Here is a 27220-nt window from a genome sequence, read left to right as displayed (position 1 = left end):
TATGCCTTCGTGGCCAATGCTGCTATGTACTGAGCCATCTCTCCAGTGCCTACTTGTTTACTATGTTCTTTATGCAACAGAAGATGATTTCTACCAGTATGGAGACTTTGTCTCTCTGGGCTATCGATGCTTAGATAGCCGTTCTCGTAGTTTTATGATTGCACTCAGTATAGAGTGAAATATGTCTACTTGTAGCTTAGAACAGACCACACCAGACCAAATGGTTTCACGTGGCGTTTATTCAGGAGATAGGGAAAAGATGAGGGGGGAGAAGAAGAGGAAGAAGATGGAAGAAGAGAGAGAGGTCAGGGGTTTATATGGGTGGTGATGTAGCCTCTCCCAGGTAAAGGTAGAAGGTAGCCAGGTGGATTCTGGGAATGTATGGTGGTTGCCTTGGCAATAATGTGGGGGTCGCCTAGATGTGATGTCACTGGGTTCAGAGCCTGATACCAACATAGAGGGTCTAGGTATATCTTTGATGTAAAAAATACATATAATCATCTGTTTCTCCCTGGTTTAGAGTAACACTGGCAACTCTCTTATACGGTAGCTTTCTGACCAGGCAGTCTACATAATTTTTAGGGTCCTGTTTAAAATGAATTTGCAAAGTCTTGCTTTAAAAGTGATTAAGACCTCCCAATTATTGTTAGCAAATCCTTAAACCAAGCATAGCACCACATACCCAGGATGTCAGCATCACTGGCATTTCTCCTGTAGGCTAACTTCCTGGTGTTTCTTTTAGGATATGGTTCTTCTATGGCTTAGATACGGTTTGAGTATGCTCCTTGACAGGCTCATGTGTTGGACACTTTAGAGTGTTGTGTGGTTCATTTCTTTTGTCAACTAGACACAAACTAAAACCATCTGGGAGTAGTGAACCTAGACTGAGAAAATTACTTCATGAAATTGGCCTGTAGGCAAGCCTATGGGACAATTTCTAGACTATTGATGTGGGAGAGATCAGACTAATATGCATAGTGCCACCCCTGGGCAAGTGATCCTGGGTTATGTATAAAAACAAGCTGTATGCGTCTTGGAGAGCACTGTACTAAGCAGTGCTCTTCTACAGTCTTTGCTTTAGCGCCTGACTCCAGATTCCTGCTTGAGTCCTTGTTCCAACTTCCTTTAGTGATGGAATGTGATGTTAATGTGTAAACCAAATAAATCCGTTTATTCCCCAGTTGTTTTTGGTCATAGTGTTTATCACAACAATGGAAAGCAAGCTACTAGGACACGTACCAAGAATAGGGGTGATAGGACCTTTAAGAGGCAGGCTTACTGAGATCTTGAGGTCATGAGTCATGGGCAAGAGGTCCTTTACTACACAAGTAAGCACTGGAGAAGCCAGGAAGGTTAAACCCAGGAAGGTTAAATATGCAGGCTTGTCTCTTTAAGGATAGGTCCATGGCCCCAGCTACATATGAAACAGAGGATTGCCTTATCTGGCATTAATGGGAGGGGAGGCCCTTGGTCCTGTTGGAGGCTTGATGCCCCAGAAGAGGGGGATGCTAGATCAGTGATGTGGGAGTGGGCAGGCAGGTGGAGGAGCACCCTCTTAGAGACAAAATGGAGGGGAAGTGGAAAACATTTGAAATGTAAATAAATAAAATAACCAATCAAAAAAAAATGTTTCCCTATCTTCCTCCAGGATGCTGGGAAAAAGATGTAGTTGCTGACCTCCTGATCTTTTGCTACCTATAGGACCAGACTTCACCTGTATCCTCCAGAATAATATATCTGTTTATCCCAAACTCCCAATGTTAGCATTTTGTCTAAGCTCTGCCCCACAGTTACATGACAACAGCCAGGTGTGCCCAATTTACTATAAAAGGAGCTGCTTGCTCCCTTCTCTTTCCTTTGCTTTTGCCTTCCTGCTCCTGCTCTGTCCTCTAGTTCCTCACCCCCTCTCTTTGCATGTGCTCATGGCCGGCTGGCCTCTACTTCTCTATTCCTCCTCTCTCTCTCTCTCTCTCTCTCTCTCTCTCTCTCTCTCTCTCTCTCTGCCTTTCTCTGCCCCTACTACCCTTGTAACTCCCATCTACATGCCCTGAATAAATTCTATTCTATACTATAACTTCTATTCTATACTATATCATCCATGTGGCTGGTCCCTCAGGGTCAAGGGATGCCTTAGCATGGGCCTACAGAGACATCCCCTTCACCACACCTCACCACACATCCACCAAAACATATTCCCTCTCTCTTTATCTTTTAATAAACACATCACCCCCCAACCCAAATCTTGAGCATTGCTTCTTAGTACATAAACCCATCCTTATGAGAGATGTCACTTGCACTTAACAACAACCTAAGTAACTTCTGTGTTATTAAAGGGCTAGGACAATACTGACACCCATAGACATTATATTTACCTCAGTCATTGTCTCTAAACCTTTATCTTGAGTATTGTTTCTAAGTCAATAGAACTCATCTTTATGGTAGGATCCATGTTGTGGATTGCTGTTTGTATGTTCTGCTCCCCCATGAGTACCCGAAATTCAGGTGTAGTCAGGTGAAATCTTAATTAGTCAGTTAAGGCTAGAGCCTGTGATTGGGCAGTGGAAAGGAAGTCAGAGCTGAAAGATTTAGAGAGGGGACAGAGAGAGACAGAGGGAGAGAGACAGAGACAGAGACGAGGAGACAAGATGGAACCTATAAGAGAGGGTGATGAGCTGGAACCACGTGATCCTAGGAGCCATAAGTAATTGGGGATTTCTTAGATAGATGATTAAATAGTGTAGGGTACATCTGTCCAATCTAGGTGTTCAGCTTGTATCAATATCAATTAAATTTTGAGTCCTTTGTGTGGGCATTTTGGAGGTTGAAAATTTACTGTTATAAATCTGGCTGATAAATTACAAGCCTTTGGAGTTTTCATTTACTGGGTTGTGTAAAGGTTGGTGGTGTCAGGCTGGGCCACATCTGCACTGACAGTGTCTACAGGATGAGTCTCCTAATCTGATCCTGAATACATGGGAGTAGCAGAGCTCATGCTGGGTTAGGTGAGAAGAGGAAGGAAGGCACAGGGCAAATACATAAGTGCAAATACTTGTCTCCATGTTTCCAGGCTGTCCAGAGCTGTGTGTGTGTGTGTCTGTGTGTGTCTGTGTGTCTGTGTGTGTGTGTGTGTGTGAGAGAGAGAGAGAGAGAGAGAGAGAATGTGTATATGTAGTGTATGTGAGAGCACGTGTGTATATGTGTGTGTGGTGTGTACATGTGTGTGAGCATGTGTGTGTATGTGTATATTTGTGCATATGTGTATGGGTGTATGTGTGCATATGTGTATGGGTGTGTGTGTATGGGTGTGTGTGTGTGTGGTGTGCTCTCCTGGGAGCAGTCTTCCTTGGATCTTCTCTCCCCTTTATGTGGCTTTGTGCTTTTGGGATCCTCTCCAAGTTCTGCAGCTGACAGAGGAATTTTCATGCCCTAAGGAGCAGAATGTCAGGAAAAGCAGTCTTGGCACTGCCTGCAGATTGTCTGGGGATGAATTCCAGGCTGGGAGAGCCTGTGAAGCTACACAGCTGCATCCCTTGGAAACCCCACTGCTTCCCAGAACTGCTCTCTGCCCTGTTACCCCCTCCAGCCTTGCTAAATTCCTTAGAGTACCATTAGTACAGAGAGCTCCAGCTGGGAGCTCCTTGACAAGGGGTTATCGCTTCCCTGAGCTCTCCAGGGACTGAAATCAGCTGCAGGCTCCTTCCTTAAAACCTTGCTGTCTTAGAGCAATCACACTCTGCCTACCACCTATATCTGATGAGGGATGGTGCTCTGCAGGGCTGATGTGACTGTTCTTTACGGCCACAGTCTGACCTTCCATTTCTGGCAGTTGTGGAAGATGGAGCCCAGGTTGGTCAGCTGTGAGTTCCTGGAGACCAGCCAGCCAGCCAGCAGCAGAAACCTATTTTCTACAAATATGCATTTGTGTGCTGTCTGAGCAGCCTCCAGGGCCAGCTGTCTCAACATCCTAGAAGATGTGCTGTTATAGAAGGCAAGGCTGCTGCTCTGGCGTGTATGCCTGGAGGCTGCTGCACACAAGGCCATGCATGATTAGCATCCTGAGGGGTAGGTAAAGGTACTGGAAAATCCACAGCAGGTTTTGGGTTAGGAATCATGTGATCTGTGGTTTCTGTTTGTTGAGAACCTAATGCTTTTTCTGATCTTTTGCAGGCATTTTTTTGGCCTTTCTTGGGAAACTTCCAGAAGCCCTTGAGTCTGGCCCAGGATCTATATGCCCTATTCTCTGAAACTCACTGTAGTTTTCTGTATTACAGTCTTGGCGAATTGTTTGTCTCTTCTGCTGTCTTATCACTCTTCTGATGGCATCATAAGCAAAAGAACTGGCTCATTCCTATGCTGGAAGAGATTACCTATAAACCTTTGTGCATAATAAATCTTTTTAGCAGCTGACTCCTAGATGTGATTAGTACTTTCCCCCTCTCTTCGCACTTTGATTTATGTGTCCTCTTGCTTTCAAATGATTTAGGATAGCAACTTTGTCTCTCTCTGTGTTGTATATGATATATGCGTATATATGCCTATACATATGTGTGAACATATGGTAGAGTCCAGAGACTGGTATTTGGTATCTCTCCTACACCCTTATTTCTGGGACACAGGCTTTCGTGGTACCAGAAGCCCTCTGTTTGGCTAGGCTAGTTGGCCATCAGCTCTAGGCATCTACCTGTCTCTGTTCTCTGTACCAAGTATTGGGGTTTATAGCCATGTGCCCCTATTTCTGCTTTTTTCTTTCTCATACATGTTAGGGATCTATCTGAACTCAGGTTTTCATGCTTGCATGGTTGGTAAGCATTCTACTGATGGGCTTGTATCATCAGCCACAGGAACTTAACTTCTAGTTGATTCAAATGCTCAGGCATTTTAATCTGACCCATTGCAATTTTCAGTTTGGGAGCCGTTTGGCCTATTCTGGCCATTGCATCTTCAGGAGCAATGCTGTGCCATGCTGCCTAGACATTTTTAGGACTGTAATACTCCCTCCGGCTTCAGAAGGGTTGGTGTTACTATCTCACTATGGAGCTCATAGTAAGGGAGATGTTCCTCAAAGTTATCTGTCACCCCCTCCCTGCTTCTGGGACCAGCTACATCCTGTACTTGGCTCTGACATTTCCTTGAGAGTATTTTCTCCCCAACCCAAAGGACAACTGTGACACATGCTTGGTGAATTCAGTAATACAAAAGCCTGGCCCCCTTCCTGCTAAGGATGCCTTTAAGCACTATCTGAAATGGACATCAATAACCAAAAGGGCAGAGTTTGAAAACTAGAGTATCCTCAGTACTGAGTATAGGAGCTTTCTTCACTTCAAGTGCCCAGGAGATGCTGAAGACCAAAGGTTTTCTATGAACAACAGAGTCTAGAAAGATCAGTATTCTAAATCCTGTTGTTTTTTTTTTCTATGTGCAGGACCTGATTTAGAAAGGAATGAATCCCTTAAGCTGTGTGAGAGAGAATCGAGACCAGTTCCCTTGAAATACTGAATACCAGGTTCCTCAGAATCCCCTGGACCTATGATATTAGAATTTCTTCTTAGCATTTGAGAATACCATTAACACTGCTGTCCTACAGGACTGGGAATGTACCATTGCTCCTGATCACCTCTTTTCCTGGTCATTAATCCAATAGCAAGATTTGTGTCAGAATATGTACACCTGGTATCTAACAAAGAAAGGAAAAAATCCCTGATACAGTAGCTTCTGTGTCTAGTCATCACATACCAGCAGATGCTGAGCCTTCTGTATTTGAATATGAGTACATCGAATCAAGAAGAATTAAAGACAAAACTGGCTAAAGACAAGCACACTGGTATGAAAGCTAACTCCTTAACAAGACACTGGTTGGGGGCGGTGTGTGGGACTGCGTAAGGATATCCTGGGTCATGGTTGAGCAGGTGCCTAGAACCCCGAGATTCTGCGTGGAATTCTGCGTGAGAACCGGCAGGAGTTCGGTCCCCCCCATCATCCAGGATCCTGAAAAGCAGTCATGGTCTCCATAGAGTCACATAGGCCAGGCTATAGGCCTCAGGCCCTAGGGATTTACATACTAATGAAGGCCAGAGGGCCGAGCAAATTAAACATGCCCCCCCCAGATCCTCCCCCTTTCTCCCTCCCTATATAACTCGGGACTGCCCTGAGTTTTGGGGGGTACGCCTAGATCCATCTGTTGTCCGCCATGACAATAAACCTTTTTGGAACCAAGAACTTCCTTGTGTTACTGGGGCCTGCCGCTGCTAAGGCCCCCAGGCTGCTGGAACCATAAGACTTCTTCCCTAATGTGGGACCCGCCACAGCGGCCGAAGCCCCTCTGGGGCTTGCATCGCTGTGGAGGTCTTCTTAAATTTTCCCCACAGGGTGGTAATAGACAGATTGTCTGGAAGATCAGAAAAATGGGGACCTATTTTAAAAGAAGCAGAAATGGAAGAACTTCTAAGATAGACAAAAACGTAGATAGAAGAAAAGTAGAAAAATTTGGAGAAATTCATATGGTAAATGATACAAGGAAAATTCCAAAATCCCTTCCATTGACTATTTGTGAGCCGGCACTCAGAAGATTCTTTTTTCAAACAAGATGCGAATTACTGGTAATGATAGATGCTGAGTACCAGAGAGGCATCGTGGGAGGGGCTGGAGGACCGTGACAAAAAAAGCATCCTCTCCAAACTCCAAGAACAAATCGATGGACCATGTCCTCCCCATCTCCAAGAAGTGACCATCCTGAGAGGCTTCTTTGGGCTCTGAGGCTGTATTCTCCACACCTAGCACTCTTGTCTCTCTCTACTGCTGTGTGTGGTCATAGGACAGTATTATATAGTTCATATAAGCCCCAATGAAGAATCATAATGGAGACACCTAGGAGGAGAGCATTATTTATACATTTTAAAAAGGTTCTTGGATTGGTTCTGGGATCTGGTTGAAATGATGCACCCATCTGTGGAGTGACAAAGGAGCATGTGAACACTTACCAGGAGTAGGTATTTTGTTTTTGTTTGTTTGCTTTTTTAGAGAAACTAAGTCTTGGTGTCGGTGTCAGGCAGGTCTGGTAACAATCCACTGTGAGATATCTTACAAGGGGTACAAATATTATTTGTCTATGATTAGCCAGGAATGGTGCCTGAGAGAAGCCAACTTCTCTGTGAGCAGGAACATACCCACATCTTCTGCCAGCATGACAGTAATATCTCTTTACTTTATATCCATCATTCAGTGAACAGTTCAGTGCAGTCACCCAATAGGGTTTGAAAGAAGGGGGGATTGACTCAAGAAGCCTGTGTGAATGGCAGATAAAAATGAGCAGTGAACCAGTGGGGCACTTGGTATGACTTCCCTGATCACACTGTGTGTGGATTGGTGTGAGACCAAGAATCTAAGTGAGCTCATGCTGAGTAAGTTGGCTGATTTCTTAGGAGCCATTAAGGGAAACTATTGTGAGATTAGAAGAGGAGACTTAAGGAAGCCTCATCCAGATTTATGATAGTAATCATGGAGTTAACCTGCCAACCTTTGCCAAGGAGCATCCAGCAAAGAAAAGGCACAAATGATCAAGGAGATAGAATGGACTCTCTAGTTGACCTCAGTCAGCTTCAAGGCTACCCTTGGGTTGGAGAGTGGATGGCTTGGTAGCAGAGTGTATTGACAGGGGTAGTGCCAGATATGTCATCATAGGCTCTACTTTCAGAGTAATGCAGCTACAGCATCTGGAGTAATTCCCACTGGGTAGCAACAGAAACCAGCTGAGTCCATTGGTCTTGATACACTACAATTACTTAAGAGGGCTTCACACCCCAATGATGACTTGAAGACATCACACCCCTTTTATCTAGTAAAGGCAGAAATTATTCTTGAGTGGAGTTGATGTATTCTGAGCAAGTGCTGTAGTGTAAATAGTTTTGTTTCTTCACAACTCTTTACACATTCACTACTCACAAATTAAATCCAGATGTCCACTATATTAGTTTTAGGATGTAGAAGTTATTGAAGATGAATACATCATGAACATTGAGCCTTTGTAAATGGGATTGGTGACTTTATAGGGAAGTCCCAAAGAGCTTCTTCAGTTTTTCCACTACTAAATGTTACAACCTGAAACTAACACCCATAAACCAGAGAGTAGATGCTCATCAAATACTGAATCTGCTGATGCCTTTGATCTTAGACTTCCAGCTCAAGAAATGTTTGTAAGCCATTCCATAGTTGATACTGTGTTGTAGCAGTCCAAAGAGCCTAGCATGTGAGGCTTGCTAGTAAAAGCCAGCTCCACTGAACAATGTTCAGTCTGCCTATATTGAATACTACATCATGTCACATGAGCCCCCATTTAGATTATGTGTTTTAAGAAATGACACAAAATGACACCATCCTGATTGTGATAAGATAACAATCAGTGGGCTGCTATACAGTAAAGACAGCAAGGAGGACACTTGACTCCATGTGATTAGTTAGGGCATGTTTTAAGGTCACCTCTGCCACTGTCAATGGTAGCTAGGCAAAGGTAGCCAAGGATGAGAATGGTGACCAGCAGGGTGGAACCTTCAGGTATGTGTCTGTGTTGTTCACAATGTATGACTTTAGGACTAGCCAAATGTGTTACTAGTGAAGGGTACTAGCAGCTCTGAAGGCTAGCACTGCTGAGCTTGAAGAGTAGGCCCTTCTACTTGGTTTAACAGTCCCTGGGAAATCCACTGGGCTTGGTTGGAACAAAGTTGAGATTAGCTTTTTCTGCTGCCCAATCCTGTTTCTCTTTGAAGACACTTCCCAGGATACCTCTTAAATAAGGGAATCTCATTTCAAAATCTTGCTCCCAGAACAGATAACTCTCTTATTAATCCAAACAATCTCACCTCCTCAGATAGGTTCTGCCAAGGAGACCCCTGTAAAAAGTTCCAGCTCAGGGAGCAATAAACACCCTTGCCAGGACTGGTAACATTTTGAGTGCTTTGTTTTTAGAACCTAAATGGGTTGTATTCCTTTCCTCTGGTGTCAAATTGTGCTCTCCCTGCCATGTGTTCTCTTTCTCTCTTCCTCTCCTTCTCCCTCTCTGTTACTCTCCATACACCCCATGTGTGGGCTCAAGAGAACAGGGATGGAGTGTGTAATGGCCTGAAATGGTGTTTATTTTTATGATGTCAGCGATTTCCTGCAGAGAAAAGATGGATCCGATTACCTCCAGAGATCTTTGGAGCATCATTATAAGGATGGCTTTTGTCTTCTCCAGGTTGTGTTCATTATAGCCAGGATACACCTGGGCCAGGACCAAGCCAGAAATGTCAATGTAAGGAAGAGAAGGAGGTAGAGAGGGTTTTTTTTTTTTATGACCGTAAGGCCCTGTAGTGAACCAAGAATGGGAGATTGAAGGAGAGCTTGTAGAAGGACAGTGAGCAGCTACTGCTGTGAAAGGAGCTTCTGAGAGGAGCAGTCAGCTCCCATAAGTACTTCCACTCCATGATGTGTGCACTTAACAGGGAGAATGAATATATACCTCTACTGCTGTCCTAGCTATTTATCAAACTTCACTAATTGCAATTACAATTATGATTTGAATCTGCAATGTCTCTCACAGGTTTCAAGTTTTGAATGCTTAGTCCTAGCTGGTGGGACTATTTTGGGAGCTCATGGACCCTTTTGAAGGTAAGGCCTAACTGAAGGAAGTGCATTCCAGGGATAGTCAATGAATAAGAAATGTAATTACCTTCAGAAATTATTGAGAAAGTAGTAATAACTGTGATGAAAATCCAGGAAGCAAAAAGTAAATATTTCTATATAAACTTCTCTGTTTCTCTCAACACACACACACACACACACACACACACACACACACACACACACACACCCCTTTCACATTAACATTTATTACCTTTAAAAGATCCAAGATTCCAGTAGAGACTCTAGTGGAAAGCCAGTGACTATGAAGCTCTTCATCTCAGATGAAACTAAAAGAAAGGAAGATGTTGTCATAACCCGACTGCTGTCTCAGGACAGAAGACTGTTGAAGAGATCTGGTCCTGATGCCTTTAGAGGTGGAACTGGGGGTCAACCTTGAGACAATTACATTGCTCTCAATATGGAAGAATTTTTAAATGCTGGTCTGACTGAGGATCAGGGCAAGAGGAATGAGACCCTCAGGATGGCACTGCTTGCCTGGAAGAGACTTCTGCAGCCTGGAGATGCTAGGTCATTTTTGAATTGGAGAGAAAACAGCTGCAAGGAGCTGCTGTTATTGTTTCAACTGTTGTCCTCAGAGTGGGTAGACATCTCCTTCCTGCCACCTTTATGGCACCTTTCATAAAGGATGTGCTACTTTCTAATGCTTCTCTGCGGAAGTGGGTACGCTGTGAGAGGATCTGCACTGTTGTTGACTCTGAGCTTGAGTGGCTGCAAGTTAAACATAAAGTATATGGAGGCTGGGAAGAAAAGAAACAGGAAGTTCTAAGAGCAGCAGCAATCAGCAAAATCCAGGAGATTTTTAGGCTTTTGATATCATAATGTTGATGCGGGTCAAAGTCAAGGTCTCCAAAGACCAAAGCTGAATCCTAGTAGTCTCCAGTGACATGTGGAAAATTGTATAGAGCAAATGTGGTATGCTGTAAGGCTAGACTGGACAGAGTAAGACACCAAGCTCTGAGGCATCGAAACCAGGCAGATTGAAAACCAAGATTACCCAGACCAAGGAAGGGGCTTTGCTGTGGGTGACCCTTCCTCTTAATGACCCATGAGAAGGTCTTGTGACTGTTCAGTGTCACACAGGACTGAAGCTGCAGGCTAGGGCATTCCTTCCCAATACCCCAAGGTTGTACCCCAATGTTGGAAGCAGCAGTAGTCCTCAGATGAAGGAGAAAAATATGTGTGTGAGCCAACCAGGTCCCAGACCAACCTGCAGCTTAACTGCATGTAAGATTTATCTATTTTGTATTTGCTCTGTGATATGCGGGCCTCTGTTGGTTTCTTTACTCTCTCCAGAGAATCCTGCATGCCTGAATTCAGAGATATCTTTGGTCTCCAGTGTGTCATTCTGTTTTCCTGTATCTTAGTTTATTCTGACTTACTATTCTTGCACATTGAGACTCCCATAGCATGAACTTACAGTGAAGATTAAAGCTCTGATGTTTGTGAGGGGACTGACCCCATACTGGGAAGTCTTTGTGTGCTACACCAATTTGCAGCTGAGATAGGTAGTCAACTCATGTCTAGGAAGCATGTTGGATGGGCCGTGATTTGCAATGGGGGCAGGCATTCTATCTGATCTTCACAGATTCTTGTGGGTAAACTCCAAAGGCCTGTAGCCTAGTGGTCTAGAGAGAAGGATTAAAGAGTAGTGTATTGTTAGGGTCCAGAAATCGCTACACAAACCACTCAGACACCAATCTCAGTCAGGTACTGATGGTTTGTTGAACTCACACTCTAAGACTGATTTATCAGGAACACAGCCAGGAGACTGGATCCAAAACTGCGATATCACACAGTCCTTAGAACTAGTTTTTATATGGGAAAAACAACAAGCAGGTGCATTTGTAACATTTACAATGTTGCAACATATAGGCTATCTAGGCAGAGCAGTTCTGTCTGACCTTTCAGCTGATATGCTGGGTCTAGAATCAAGGAGGCTAATAGATCTTCAAAGTCCAAAGTCGAACAGGGAAAGGAAGAATAGGTCAAGTTAAGGTTGTAAGCTACAAAACAAAGGTTGAGGGGATGTGGAGGAGCTATTGTCAGGTTTTAATATTTAATAGCATGACTATAGTAGAGGGTGTTCCAGTTTTTCATCAGCAACTTAGTTTTCCTATTTCTAGTTTCCTCTGGTTGACTTTATTTTGAGAACAATGCTAGCTTCTGGGAGTAGAACTTTCTCCCCCATAGCCTGAGATTTTTGGGGTGAAAGTAAAAGGCAATTGAGGTGCTACCATCTGTCAAGGGTGAATTAGGAGGAGTTCTGATAATCTGGGTGTATAGTGCCTGCTGATGCCACTATCTTTGTTTAGGCAGAGAGCCCCCTAAGGACTGCCACAGGAAAGCTTTCTTTATTTTAGTTTTCAAAGAAGAAAATAGAAAGTATAATTCATCAATTTAAAAACATGAATAATGAGGAAAGAGCAGAGAACTCCATGTTTTCAAAGTGTATTTTGCACTTTGGTATAGTAATCATGAATAATGAATTTCTACAGCTTGCCCAGAAAAGCAGGGTGACAACTGGGTCCCAACCTTTCATTCTTTATTGCCTTTCAGCACAGAAGCAAGGATAGTGGCATCAGCAGGCACTATACACACAGGTTATCAGAACTCCTCCCAATTCACCCCTGACAGATGCTAGCACCTCAATTGGCTTTTACTTTCACCCCAGCAGTTTTTCCTCCACCTTGCCAATTTTTGTCCTTACTCAAATGTTTCCAGTATGGTCACCATCAAATGGATCCTGGTCCAGAGAGCTCATACTTAAACATTGTTGGTGGACCTTTTCTGTACTACCTTAGTTAGATATAAGTATTCTGTTTTCTCCTGAAAGCAGGTTTTTTACAGATTGGCGTCCACATCCTTACATTGTGTTCTTCAGCAAGAATATCTTTCTTTGTATTCTACTTGGACCATTCTCTAGAGAAATCTACTAAGTCTGTGAAGCCTAGATGCTAAGAATATTGGCAGTTTAAGATCCAGGAGGCTGTTCCTGAAGACTGCCATTAACAGCAGCCTGGAGCACATATTTGAAGTGTGGTTGCAACAGCATAATAATCATGGCAGTGTCACAGAAGTGTCCCTGATTCAGATGGCTTCATGTTAAGAAAGGCTCACATTTCATCCCTATCCCCTCAAGTGTTCACACAGGAGGTCTGCTGTTTCTGGCTTTCCAAAGTTCTTCACATTCCCATGAAAGATGCAAAAGTCCTTTAACTCCAGGGCTTAGGTAATTTAGAAAAAAGATAATGTTTATTCCATTGGATTCACTTTAGAAACAATGTGAAAACAAAACAAAACAGTGAGGCTTCCTAAAAAAAAATTAGTAAGAGCTACTGAGTTATTCTGCATGTTATTTAAACAAAGATCATGTCTCACTGATTAGAAGATGAAGCTTTGCTATATATGTCACGTTCTGCCTGGTCTCAGAGATGTGGCTCCAGGCACATTGCAAGGTTGTGGCCAGGACATGTAGGCCCAGCAGAGAACAGAGCTGTCATTCCTATGATGGTTGGCCCCTCTGGCCTCCGGTCAAACAGGACCATGAATGCTATAGCTGGGGAGAACAGCCTGAGGCACATTCATTCCAGGTATGGATGATCTACAGTAATACAGTCTATAATAGCAGAAGCCATGCACAGGTAATGAAACTGCACAAATAAAGATCATGAAGGTAGATATTTATTTGAATTTATATAATCTAGCTGATTTAAATATGTTTTCCAGCAAACACATATTTATAATGAGCCTAGCAATATTGACAAGGAAAAATCAATATTATAATTAATTAAGCAATCTTTGTGAGGAAGAGATGATATTTTTATTTCTATTCTTTTGCACAATGTTTAAAAATTTATCAGACATGTTTGCATCTCATAGGCTATGTTATTCTGTATTCTTACACTAACCAATGTAAGAACATTAAAGAGAATATAAGCATAATACTTCTATTTAAAGAGATATTAAACTTAGTTCATATTAAATATTTAAAAGATAATATTTAAACAATGACTTTCCCCCATGATATAGTATGATATTTTTAGGCATTCTGTGCTTTTTCAGTACTTTCTGGGCTAAATGTCTTACAATGTCCTTCCTTTGTGACATGATAGAGTGGAGTGCTGTTGCTGTGTTGTACTGTTCACTAAGCTTAGCTGCCAGTGCAGGCAGCCTCTACACTTGGAGAGATGGGTTTTTGTTCTAAAGCCCTTGCTGGTTCTTTTGTACACATGCACTTGCTTTGTCCTGTCTGGTCCTCTGAATTCTGAATTGGTTCCTCAAGCTCCATGTAGGAAGTGCCCTTTTCTTCCACTCCAAAGTGCAGCAGGCATCACTGGGAGGTTAATCTGTCTTTCTCAGGAAAAATCCTTCTAAAGCATAAAGTAAAACTCTGTACAGTCAAATTGCGATCCAAAATGAAAGTTTTTGTAAATAATTGAGGAAATTGTGATGAACCAGGCTTCCATTTTCATGTGAAACTATTTTAAACCAAAAACAAACAAACAAACAAACAAACAAAACCAAAAACAACAACAACAACAACAAAAACCCTTATATACAATGACGACATTGGTCACTTTGGGTGACATTTCTTAACTCTGAATCAACTGCTTCAGCAGGTTCTGTCCTGGGCTCAGGTCTCTTCAGCCATCTCTAAGTAGTTTCAGAGAAGAAACATGCATTTCTTTTTGGTGTCTTCCTCTATTTTTTCTCTCCCCATCCATCACAGGCTATTCCCAAATAAGAAAAGGAAATTCTCCTTGTTCTACTGATGGTGAATAGGACTTGCCATCAGAAAACAAACAGACAACAATGTCAGACAGCTTGTGAACTTATGTCTAAAGGAGCTGCCAGTTCCCAATTCTAAGTCAAGAATCTCATTAAGTGATTCTGCAGGTTAATGAGAAACTAAAACCTTTTAAAAACAAAAACCCTTCTACTGGTGAGGGCTTCAGTGTAACAGGTAAGAAAATTGCACCCTTTGTACTCTAGGGGAGTTGTGTTCGAGACAGGTGGTATGTTTGGCAGGTGACATTTTTCTATTTTGGTGATAAGACACATGAAATTGAATTTGCCCAAATCTGCATTTGTACTATTGTCAGATACACAGATATAGTAGCAGAGTTTACATTGTATTTGTATTAGACGGCAATAAACATGTTTTATTATCTGTCTGCCTCATTAATATTCTTTATAGAGATTAAGGTCATTAGTATTTTTCTTTCAAACCAAAATGTATAGAGCAAGGAGAAGAGTTGTTTGTTGTGATGCTCACTATTGAAGAAAAGAAAGCTCTGACCAAAATAGCTCTGGACAGCAGATGGCCCACACCTATCAGAAATTCTCTTTCCTTTGTCCACAGGGCATTTAAGCATAATCTCTGAACAACTTAGCTTCAGAGAGCAATCAAGAGAATTATGTAATAGTGCAAATTGGTATACTCTGTAAGGGGTAAGCTGATTGGACAGGTGAGCTTGGCGTAATTCAGGAGATGAACATCTTTGGGTTGGTTTAGATAGGCTTGTGTGTCTTTGCCAGGATTCCTGAGACTCAGCCTCTACATAGACACCCAACCATATCTACCATGCCAACCTTAAGTTATTCCCTGAATATTCTTCAGTGGATTCTGTTTGGTTATTTTTATCCTAGTCCAGTTCCTTAGTCATTAAAGTAACAAAAATATTTTAACATCAGGGGATGTCTGTTTCATCTGGTGTTGGATTGGTAATTGTTTTCTTTTTGTGTCTTCATGGAAAGACATAGCCATGGTGTTTACATTGTGACAAGAAACTAGTCCTCTCCGGGTGCAAGTTGCACATTGTCCCCTGGAAGCTGCTCGACATCACAACATTTCCCTCCAAAAGATGGGGAAATGATGGAGATTCTTTACTGTCACCTGCAAATTCTTAAGCAGTAACAGCAACTTGTGAGATGGTGACTCAAACCCACTATGGGACCTACACCTGAAGTTCCAGCACTTAGAGTGAAACAGGAAGATCAGGAGGCCAGCCTCGGCTACAAAGTGTGTTTGACACTAGGCTGGACTAAAAAGAAGAGACCTTGTTACATTCAGTCAAACAAATGAACACACACACACACACACACACACACACACACACATGCACATACACACAGAATGATGCAAAGAAAAAGCAAGACCACAAATCTGTACTGTTTGATATTAACGAATTTTTTCTTCAACCTTGATTTTTTTTGGGGGAAAGTATTATATGGCGATTATACCCACCTCTCAATATCCACATACTACTCCCAAGTGAGGAGAACTCAGGACACAGAAGATTCAGGATAGTGTGGTACTTATGAAAGTGATAGTCACCTTGGTGGGCCCCATGGAGACCTGCCTTCTTTAATACTGCAGGTCCCCAGAAGCTCATGTCCTGGAAAAGGACTTAGAACTGTTTTTGCAAGCTGCTGGCTCAGGGCTTGTCCACAAAGTGTCTCTGTCTCCAGCATTTGACTGTAGGAGCTGTTGGAAGATAAGTATGTTTTTATTGAAACATCACTGCCCTCTTACATGCTTATTCTATTCTGCTTCATTTTGCAAGAGTGCTTTCTTGTATTGCTGCTGCTGAGTGTAAGAAGGTCTTTGGAAATAGTTTTCTTTTTCTTTTCAATCACAAAGGGCTAGCAGGCTGGCTGGGCCTTGCAAATGGGCAGAGCAGAGTCAGCATGGTATGTGCAGCAACAACCCAGGCTTTGCCACCTTTCTCCTCAAAGATGAGCAAATCATTCTCTAGCTCTCATTTTCAAATCCTATAACCCAGTTTCTTCCACTCCCAATAAATAGACTGAAAAATGAGCAAGGCATTTGAATAGACCTTCCTCTAACAGCTATAAGAAGAGACGTTCTGTCCTGTTCATCAGAAAAACGCAAAGCAAAGCTATAAAGGGCTTTCTTGTCATTCCTGTGAGGATCATAGTAGTCATTGCAAAACCTCAAATCACAAACAAATACACAAAAGGTAAGTGTCAGGGAGACTAAGGAGAAGTATGAACCTTTACAGACTTGGAAAAAATGTATGGTGGTTCAGCCTTTGTGAAAAATAGTGTAGATATTTCTGGAAAAAAAGAACTATCAGATAATCCAGTAATTCTGCTTTTGGGTGTCAATCCAAAAATTTTAAGTCAGGATCTCAGCAACATCTATGCTCCAATGTTCACTGCATCACTATCCATGACTGAGATAGAAAGCCATATAAATTTCTACTGGGGAACAAACATGTAAGGAAATGAGATGTATGTGTGCAGATATACACTATACATGTATGTCACACACACACACACACAATCAGCATACTATTCCCACTCCCACATTCACATACTATATGTACACACACACACACACACACACACACACACACACACACACACACGAGTATTCTTCAGTTTTAGAAGAAAATTCTGTATTTTGAAGAGATTCCTAGGTGCCAAAAAGCTAGACACAAAAGATCAGATAATGCGTGAGCTCACTCGGGAGACATAGAAACAGCCATATTCACAGAAAGAAGGTATGATAACTGCTTCAGGTTCGGAGGAGGGTAAGATGAGATATTCTTTAAATAAGCATAAAGCCTCAATTATGAAAGATGGAAAGTGTGTGTACATATCCAGTGCAATAGTCTACCGTTAACAATGCTTTGTGTCCTTTGTGTTTTTAAATTTTTTCCCCAGAGATTTCATGTTAAATGCTCATCCCACCACCACCACCATATCAAGAAAACATGGTTCCCCTGCTACCCTGTCAAGTGTTGCAGGTGATGCAGTATCTGGTAAGGGCCTGTTTGTTAGTGCTGTCTTCATGCTGTATCTTCTTTTGATGGTATGGGTGAGGAGCTTCTCTGGGTCCTTTTTAAGGACTTTCCCTCGTGGCTAAAGCACCTCATGTACTGGCTGGGTTTTTTGAAGACTCTTCATTTAGAAATTGCCTCTGTGAGATTGGCCTGTAGGCAAGTCTGGGGTGGGGGTACTACTTTGATTAATGATTGATGTGGGAGGGCCCAGATCATTGTGGGTGGTATCACCCCTGTGGAGGGGGTCCTGGGTGCTGTAAGGAAGCTTGGTGAGCAGACTACAGAGAGCAAGCCAGTAAGCAATGCTCGTCCAGAGCCTTGGCTTCAGTGATTCCCTTGTGTAACCTCCATGCTGGACCACAACTGTAAACTGAAATGCCCAGTTGTTGCTTTTGGTAATGGTGTTTTATCACAGCAATAGAAACCTAGTTAAAAATCCTTACAGAGACAGCCCAGCCACATGCTAACCACATAGCCAAGAACTTAGTAAACTCTAAAATACAGCGCATGCTCAAAAAACTATTAATACTGTTTGAAAATAAACTGTTTTAATAACCTGCTTCTTTTATCATCAAGTCTGCCTTATGGTTTGCTCCTACTTTTCTATATTTTATGGGCTTGAGGAAATTAATGATGACATATTTCTGACTATATAACCACACAGAGTAGTTTTAATGGCCTAAGACCCCTGACAACTGAACATATTATAGCATAGTTTTGCCTTTTCTAGAATGTCAAAGAATAAGAGCCAGATCTCATATAACCTTTCATCCTGGCTTCTATCACTTAGCCTTGTACATTTAGGCTTCTTCCAGGACATTTCCTAGCTTGTTGTGAAATTGCTTCTCCATATTTAATGCCATTCCATTTTCTCCATACTTCACAGTTTATTTACCCCTTTACTCACTGGCTGAAGAAATAAAGCAGCTGGGAGTATCTATACATATATTTCTTGTGGAGTTGTAAGTGTTCAGCTCCCTTGGGTAAATATCAAGAAGTGATGAGATGCATCTTTAATGACAGAATTTTCTCTTATTACAGAACAAAGATGATTTTCAAACTTATTTAGAGAAACAATTGACCTATTAATTAATAACTATCTTTTTCAGCTTTTGATCAGAGTTATTGATTCAGAAACCCACTTGGCCATTAATTCAACTGATATTTACAAAGCCTCTCATGGGATATTGAATATGGAGTCATGAATAAAGAGATAAGGCAGCAGCCATCTTTATCTCCATATGAGTCCGGAGCAAGGATAAGATAACAGCAGAATGATGCACAAGGCCAATCTCACAGAGAAACATACAGGAATAGACAGGTATTTTTAGAGCATGGAGATTAGTTTTACATGGTGACATTACTTTAGGGAAGAAAGGACTTAAGTCAGAGGCAAAATGGGAAATCAACTCTATTTCGATGCTACTTCCAGTCCCTCTAATTTCATCTTTCTGAGCAACCAGGCACTGATGGATGTGTGCAATAAATACCTATTCATGAGCCTGGGCTCATACAAGAACTGAATGACAACAGGAAACAAACTGGCAGGGTAAGAGGCATTTTCCATATAGGATCAATAAGCATTAGTGACTATAAAAACACAGTGGTAAAATTAATAAACATGGGAGCATTCCTGGAGTATGCCTGAGGTACATGTGTATCAGTGTGTGGACATACCAACTCATACTTGAACACCTGTACTTTGGTTTCATCAACATTCCCTTCACCAAGGGAACAATTGTGATTGCATGACTCTTCATGTAGCATCAGGAAGGTGATGTTCTGGAGGTTGGCACTATGCTCTCCAATATGCTGATTATGGTGGTCTCTGTGTGGTACTGGAACAAACTCAGTATCTCCTGAGTCATCTCCCTCTCTGACTTTTCTCAGGCACCTCCCATATTTCCCTATTGCTCTCCTTCTGAAAGAGCAGTAGGCTGAGTCAAGTGTACTTGCCCTTAGATACTTGCTACAATCATGTTTCTCTTTTCTCTGCTTCTCCTGAAATGGAACCTGCTGATTGCACGAATGGTCTGGTTAGGCATGGTCCCGATTCACAGCTCTATTCACAGCTGGGTTGTGACTCCTCTCCAAAAATGTGCTGATTATTTAATGGAGTCTCCAAGCCTCAACACTTAGAGAAGGCTTCAGATCCAAAATTGTTTCCAGATTCAACCTTTTTTGAATAATAATCTGAGTGTAAGTAATATATTTGCATAAATCCATGAGTGTTGAAAGGTAAGCATTGGTCTCTTTAACACTCAAGCTTCCTCCTTGATGATACAAGTTTGCTGGAGCTTCCAGGGTCCGGGGAATGGAGCCTAGGTGGCTTCTCACTTTGGGCTCATCCATAATATGTTAAGTAGACAACCCACTGGGTGACATCACTGCATTTACTTCACATCAACTCCTGGGACTCTATCTGATATCACTACCTGGTATTCATGACCCAGTGCAAGATTGTAAAGAGAGCTCATGGTCACAGTTAGATGAAGATGCAGAGCTCTTGCTTCTCCATGGCTCATGGGGAAGCAGTCATTGCCACATGATCTTCAATGACCATGACCTTGAATAGTCATGAGCTTTCACTGATACTGCTAGTGACATGGGAGCCAATATAGAAAGAAAATGGAGCTGAGGGCCAAGAGGGAAGTAGAAACTGTCCCAAGAGCACCCTTCTCTGGCAATTAATCCTAAGCTCAAAGAGGACATTGGTGCATAGCTCTCCTATGTACCATGATTCTGGCTAGTCCAGCTAGGGACTTAGTGCAGGTGACCTTAGATGACATATGACTTACAGAAGAGTCTTATGAATACTCAGGGAAAATTGCTATTTCTGGCTCTCCAATCCTGATCTCCTATGATTTAATGACTCTCGACTACTCTAGACCATGTTCCAGAACTATGAATGACTTCACCACAGGCTAGATTTTTAGGACATTTTCCACGTTGTCCCAAAAGCCTTTTCTGTAGCATGTTCCAGAACTCCTTCAGAACTTCCTGAGGGAGAACCTGGCTGTGAAATCACCCTCTTTTGTTAGGACTGGAGATATCATGACAACTACATTTCACAGGCTAACTGTGAAGCTAGTTGAGCAGTAGTGGGAGTGAGAGCTGAAACTGAGAGGCCTGGATAGGTATCACTGTCACTGTCATTGACAAAATAATGAGAGTGTGATCCCCTTTAGTAAAAGCTGTGTAAGTCTGTCATTGTTCCTGGGGTTACCTTTGGTCAACACCACCCCTTGGCTGCAAACCAAGGAAGTGGCATTGGAGTGGATATTCCAGACTGGATAGGAAAATGAATGCTCTCTTCAGATATTTCCTAAAAGGTTGGTCCCACCATTGACATGTTCAAGCAACCAACAAGAGAAAACCACTATAGGCTTGGTGGTAGTGAGGGAGCCCTAGTTCTACTAGCAGGTACAGTCTGTACTAGCTGTAGAGTCTGATTTCTCCTGCAAATACCTGTTCCTAGAGTCTTCTTTGGTCCTCTTTCTGCAGTTGACTAGATGGCAGGGCTGGTGATAATGGGAAAAGTTCAATAGAAGGAGATGTTTGGACTGAGTGCAGATCAGCCAACTATTGGACACCTAATACAATTCTTCCAGTGTTCTTGTTGCCTCCTGGTCCTTGAATGACAGAACGACAGAAGGCTTTTTCTTCTAAGAATCTAATTTTCTAGTTATTCCCTGCTGCTATGTCTTCATACTAATACAGCTAATTCAAAGGTGAAGCTTCCAGAGCCTCCTGCCACTTCCATTTTGAATACTTCATTCCCTGAAATGCTTTCTGGCTTCTTAGTGTCTTCATTGTGGGTTTTCTGGTTTTTTTTTTTTTTTTTTTTTTGTCCAAGTGAAGAAGAAAACCTTTCACTAAAAGATTTAGTGATACATGTTTTCTTCCTTGAAATATTCTGATCCTTGCAAGGCTAAGAAGGGTTTCACTCTTGCACCTTCTTTCCTTCCTTTCTCTACTAGGAACTGTATTGAAAGGATTCAGCAGGCCGGACGGTGGTGGCGCACGCCTTTAATCTCAGCACTTGGGATGCAGACGCAGGCAGATTTCTGAGTTCAAGAGTTCGAGGCCAGCCTGGTCTACAGAGTGAGTTCCAGAACAGCCAGAGCTACACAGAGAAACCCTGTCTCAAAAAAAAAAAAAAAAAAAGAAAGGATTTAGCATTTCCAGGTCTCTAAGGGCATTGATTTGTCTGTGTGATACTGACCTTTATCCTAGTTTTATGTGTCTTATTTAAATTTCCCTCAAACACCCTATGTGCACTTCCAAATTCAGTTGAATATCATACTTTTACCCCGCCCCATTCTTAGCATGGTGTGGCATACCTGAGATGTCCTACAAGTATGACTCGGTGATTTCTACAGTTCTCTCTTCATGGGAGCAAGAAATTCAAAGATTTTAAATGACCATTATAAGGTTAGTGATTAAGATTATATACATTTCCTGCTCTTCTGATAATGTTTCTAGAAGACAATGTAGTAAGAACAATAGCTATTTGAGGGCATGGTGAAGATTCCCATCTATTTTAGTCATTAGACAATATGGTCTTTCCCAGGATGAGTTCCATTCATCTATCCTAGCTACAATGCTATTGTTACTGGGCCAAATAACTAAGTCAAAACCAGAATTTTGTGGCAGATATGCAATGCCATCTACTGTTTTGATGAGATCACAAATGGGCTGAGTTATGGATTTCTTGTTTCTACAGAGTGGGACTTTGGGAAGAACATGAGCCCCCATGATGACCATGGTTAGCAGATAGTAGGAGGAATATTGATATATTCTAGCATGTCTTGGTGAATGAACAATGGCACCAGAGTCCAAGAATGTATGGCACAAAATAGGATAGGTAAGTCAATACCTTCAGACCCTAAACTAGACCAACTCTGTATGTCTGCAAACACACAGACACTCACACATGCACGCAGGCACCAGCTACTCCTTAAAACAGCTTCAGAACAACATTGCTACAGAGACAATATCAAATTTCCTGTTGTATCTATCAGAGTAGAGCTGTGAGATTCTCTATCTAGATTTCTTAGCAAAATCTTCCTTCTTCTCTACTCTCTGTTCATCAGAGTCACTGTATGGAGCACCTTCTCACAATTTAGTCAAATACCACACAGGGAGACAGAACCAAAGAGAAACTGCTATGAAACCTTTAGAAGTTCAAATTCTAGCATTTTACTTCTCAGTTGTGTGCCTTGAAGTCTAAGGGCTCACTTATTTAGTCTACACGGATCATCTTCCTCCTCCTTAAAATGAAAATTGAGTAAAGGCATTATGTTATTCATATAAAGTATGACTCTCTCTTCCAAAAGATTAAGAGATCATTTATTCTGAGCCAAATATTAATAATAGTGGCCTGGAAATATGGATTCATGCTTTTATACCATGTTTCACTGTAGAGTGGTTACACAAATTTTGTGTAGTTATAGAACAAAAAAAAAACCCATAAATCATTACATTCATCAAATACACTGGTGGGTGCATTAGATTATAGGAAAGTGAATAAAATGCTGCTATGGGCTTCAGACGCTATCTGACACCATTTCTAGCTTCTGGATTGGTGAGGCTAATGGTTTGCTAAGTTAATAAATCCCAAAGAGTAGAAAGTATATTAAGTCAGACACAGAGGTAGGTAATAAGTAGCTGTATTGAGCCTATAAAGACAATCCAAGATTACTGGGGCTCTGGATATGTAACTGTCCAAGTCTCTATAATCATGAAGTTCAAATCAGTTAATCAATCTTCAGAGTCTTCATCATAGGTGTGGTGTTTGGAAGGAATTTTGGTTCATAATAGTAAATACTTAGCAAATTCCTGAGGTCAGATTAATCATTCGATAAATAGTGAATATGGCATCATGGCCATCGTTAGGATCTATGTCCAGAATTTGTCATTATCTTATCTTCTATTCATTTAGAAAACACATTGGACCTCCTTATTGGCAAAATCAGATGCAATATGTCAGGGACATGATGTCCTCTATGAAACAGTACAGCCAACTAGTTAGCCAGCATCTCCTCTACCTGAATTCCTTGGTGACCATGAAGTTATGTATTCTATCTAGCTAAATCTACAGTCTGGAAAACTCTAAAGACACAAAATAGATGGCATAATCAAGCAATAATGACAATGTTTAAGCCTTGTATGGACTCCCATTTAAAATATAGCAGGTTAAGAAGTTCCAGGGCAGACTTCTTTCTTTTTCTTGAGAAAGTCAAGACATTAAAATATAAATCAAATATTAGTTAGATTGTTATGATTTTTGCTAGGTATAATTATAAGATTGAAGGTTTTGGCTAAAATCACTTGTTTACCAAAATAATAAGGATGATGTATATCCTGGAATGATCCATAAGAGTAGCTATAATGCATTATGCATCTCTATGAAATTGTCAAGGAAGACACTTAATAAAGTTACATAAACTATTTAATGAACATTCTTATAAGATTACAATGCCTATGGCCTCTTTTAAAGTCTGGATGGTGGAAAGATAAAGAAGGTAGGTGGATGAATAAGAAAATGTGAGTAGAGTATTTTGAACATGGGAGATGAGTACATAAGAGTTTAATTTTTCTCATTATTTTCTCTACTTTCATGTATGTCTGTATTTTTCCAGATAAAATAAGTACAAAGGCAAACAGAAGCTATTATCAGCACAGATTGAACTGTATTCTCCAACTGTACTTCAGCTGCTTACACTCTTGGAGGAGCCTTTTTCCAAGGCAAGGGTTCATGTGCAGTAAGGTACTTCTTATCCCTAATCCTCTAAACCCATAGCTGTGTCTCACACCATTTTATTAGGCTTCAAACTTTCTCCCTTGTCAGCCTCTATCAATCTCATGTCATGGTCTGGCCATACATGACCTTCTACAGGTGATGTGACCTCTCTATGGTTCAGAACCTTATCTTAGGGTAGAAGTAGTGGGTCTTGTTCAAGCCTGTTATACATAAGAAAGAACATCTGTTTTTCCTTGCCCCTCACTCTTGGGCTTCTCCTGGTTTAATTACCCTTTCCTGGCTACCAGAGCACTTTGTGATCTGTCAGGATTGCTGACTGTATACCTGAAGCAAGGTTAAAGCCCTGCTATGTAATGTGGAGCTCAGGGTCAGACGCCTTCTCCCTTCTGTGCATTTTTGATATTCAAGGCTTCCAGATACCAATACAAAGTACATCCTTCACTGTAAAGAAGAGTTCTTGGCTATAGAAGTGTGATGTCTTGGCCCAGAAGTGGGAAATCTTAGCCAACTTAATATCTTCCTTTAAAAATCTGTTAATTCTGATGCCAAGACTGTTTCACCAGCTGTCTCAAGCTCCAGGAAGAAACCAACCAAAGGAGCTCAGGGAAGTGACAGTTACATAGCACATTCACATCTAACCACTAATAGAACCACAGAATCAGAGAAGTAAGCTTTAGAGTAGGTACTGGTCAGTAGAAGACTGGTTACAGACCATCGACAAAGAACTGAAGAGGCTTGGGATAGGTGACCTTGGATATTGTTGGTAACGGTTTGCGTGAGTCTGCTGTTTGATGTCAATCACAGGCTACCATAAATTGAGTAGGCTGTAGTGAATAGAAATTTATTTGGGTTCATGATTTTAGTATAAGATTGAGGACTGTTTCTGTTGATAGCCTTGTTGCTGGCAGAGTCCTTTGATGGTGCAGGGAATCATCTGAAAGGGCTAGATAAGTGTGTGCTTGTCTGTGTTCTTCTTTTTATGGAAGGCACAGGATCAGATCACAGACTCTACCCTAATGAGTTTATCTACCCTAATGAGTTTAGTTTACCACAAAGCAAAAATATGAAACTCATACCCTCTTAATACCCCACAAAAGAATTAAGTTTCAATATATGCACTAATACAACCTGTGTTATCTGTATGAACTCTTGTAGGGAAAAGCCTCCTCATGTACTATTTGTGATGGCTATCTTGGTTGCAACCTTGACACACTAAACCATATCTAAGAGATGGCAATGAGGCAAGTAGTTTTCAGGTATACCTTAGAAACTCAGGGCCCTGACTATACATATTTCCCTCTACAAACATGCTGATCTATCACTTTGCCCTAATAACTCTTAATAACATTTAGCAACCACTCAGTTGTCAAACATATCCTTGACTATATTGTGGAACTAGAGACAGACACAGTCCAGCCCAGACTAGTTTTAGATCCATACACAACTAATACAACCTGTGTTATCTGTATGAACTCTTGTAGGGAAAAGCGTCCTCATGTACTATTTGTGATGGCTATCTTGGTTGCAACCTTGACACACTTGGGTGAAGGGATCCTCAATAGAAGAATGTCTTCCATCAAATTAGCCTGCAGACATGTACTGTGGAGGAAATTTCTTTATTACTAAGTGGTGTAGGAGAGCCCAGCCCACTATGATCAATACTGTCTAGTATTCTTCCTCCTCTTTAGTTCCTGCTGGATTTCTGTCCTGACTTCCCTCAGGAAAGGATTGTGACCTGAAGGTATAAGCCAAATACCTTCCTGCCACACACACAAAATTGCTATTTGTCAGAGTGTTTTGTTGCAGCAACTGATAAATATGGAATATCATTTTATGCCTGCCCATGGTTGATCATGTATGTGACTAAAATAAAATGGATCTCTGAAAGGACATAGGCAAGGGAACAAAGGTTTACACAACTCAACACTATCAATCAAAACAGAAAGTCATGTCTTGTGCTTAAAATCCCTCCTGTACTGGTCAAAGAAAACATTGAGAAGCAACTTGGATCACAAGTATTTTGCTCAAGCCTGCTGCTTCCGCATAGCAATCTCCTCTGTACTTTATTTTTGAGTAAACTCCTTTGGAGCTTTGCTGTCTATGTCTCTCTATTCAATTCGCTACACAGGATTTCAAGATCATGAAAACACCTGATAATGAGTAACCAGCAGTCTCAGCAGTGGGGATTCGGGTGGGTTTATATTAAAAAGAACAGAAGACGACTTTGAATAGGGTGTGATTTGCTCCAATCAAACAACTAGAACTTAATTTCTTTTAATTAGTTATAATTTAGATCATCATGAAAGGAGCAAAGTATTTGCACCACTATCTGTGTAAGTTAAGACATTAGGCAAGGAAGACATATTGGCCATATTTATAAAGAATGCCACTGTGTTGAGGGGCAAGTCCACTCAGGGCTCCGAAGTGGAAGATGAAGATTTCCCTGCTCTGTTCAGCAGGTTATGGCTTAGTGCATTTAGACACTGCTCAAAAATCTCATGTCACAGAGCTGAGCAGTCAGCTCAGTTGATAAAGTGTGTTGTGAAAACATGAGATCCCGACTTCAGGTCCTCTCACAGACACATAAAGATAAGTTAGGCAAAGCAGAATGTAAGTAGAGTATACCCATAATCTTAGTGCTTGTGAGGCAGAGAAAGAGGGATTCCCCAGAGTACAATGGCCAGCTGTTTCTCCTAATCTCTGAGTAACAGATGTGGTACAAAGATGTGGTACAATCCTATTTCAAAACTCTAGATAAAACATAAAAGAGGAAGACACCTGACATTGATCTTGGGGTTCTATATACACTTGTGCATGTGCATAACACACACACATTCACATTCACATTCACATTCTCTCTCTCTCTCTCTCTCTCTCTCTGTCTCTCTCTGTCTCTCTCTGTCTCTCTCTCTCTCTCTCTCTCTCTCTCTCCCTCCCTCCCTCCCTCCCTCCCTCCCTCCCTCCCTCC

Source organism: Grammomys surdaster, unplaced genomic scaffold (genome assembly GCF_004785775.1).
Source record: "Grammomys surdaster isolate TR1022 unplaced genomic scaffold, NIH_TR_1.0 140, whole genome shotgun sequence".
NCBI classification, from domain to species: Eukaryota; Metazoa; Chordata; class Mammalia; order Rodentia; family Muridae; genus Grammomys; species Grammomys surdaster.
The sequence above is the reverse complement of the archived record's forward strand: the minus strand, read 5'-3'. Positions refer to the sequence as shown.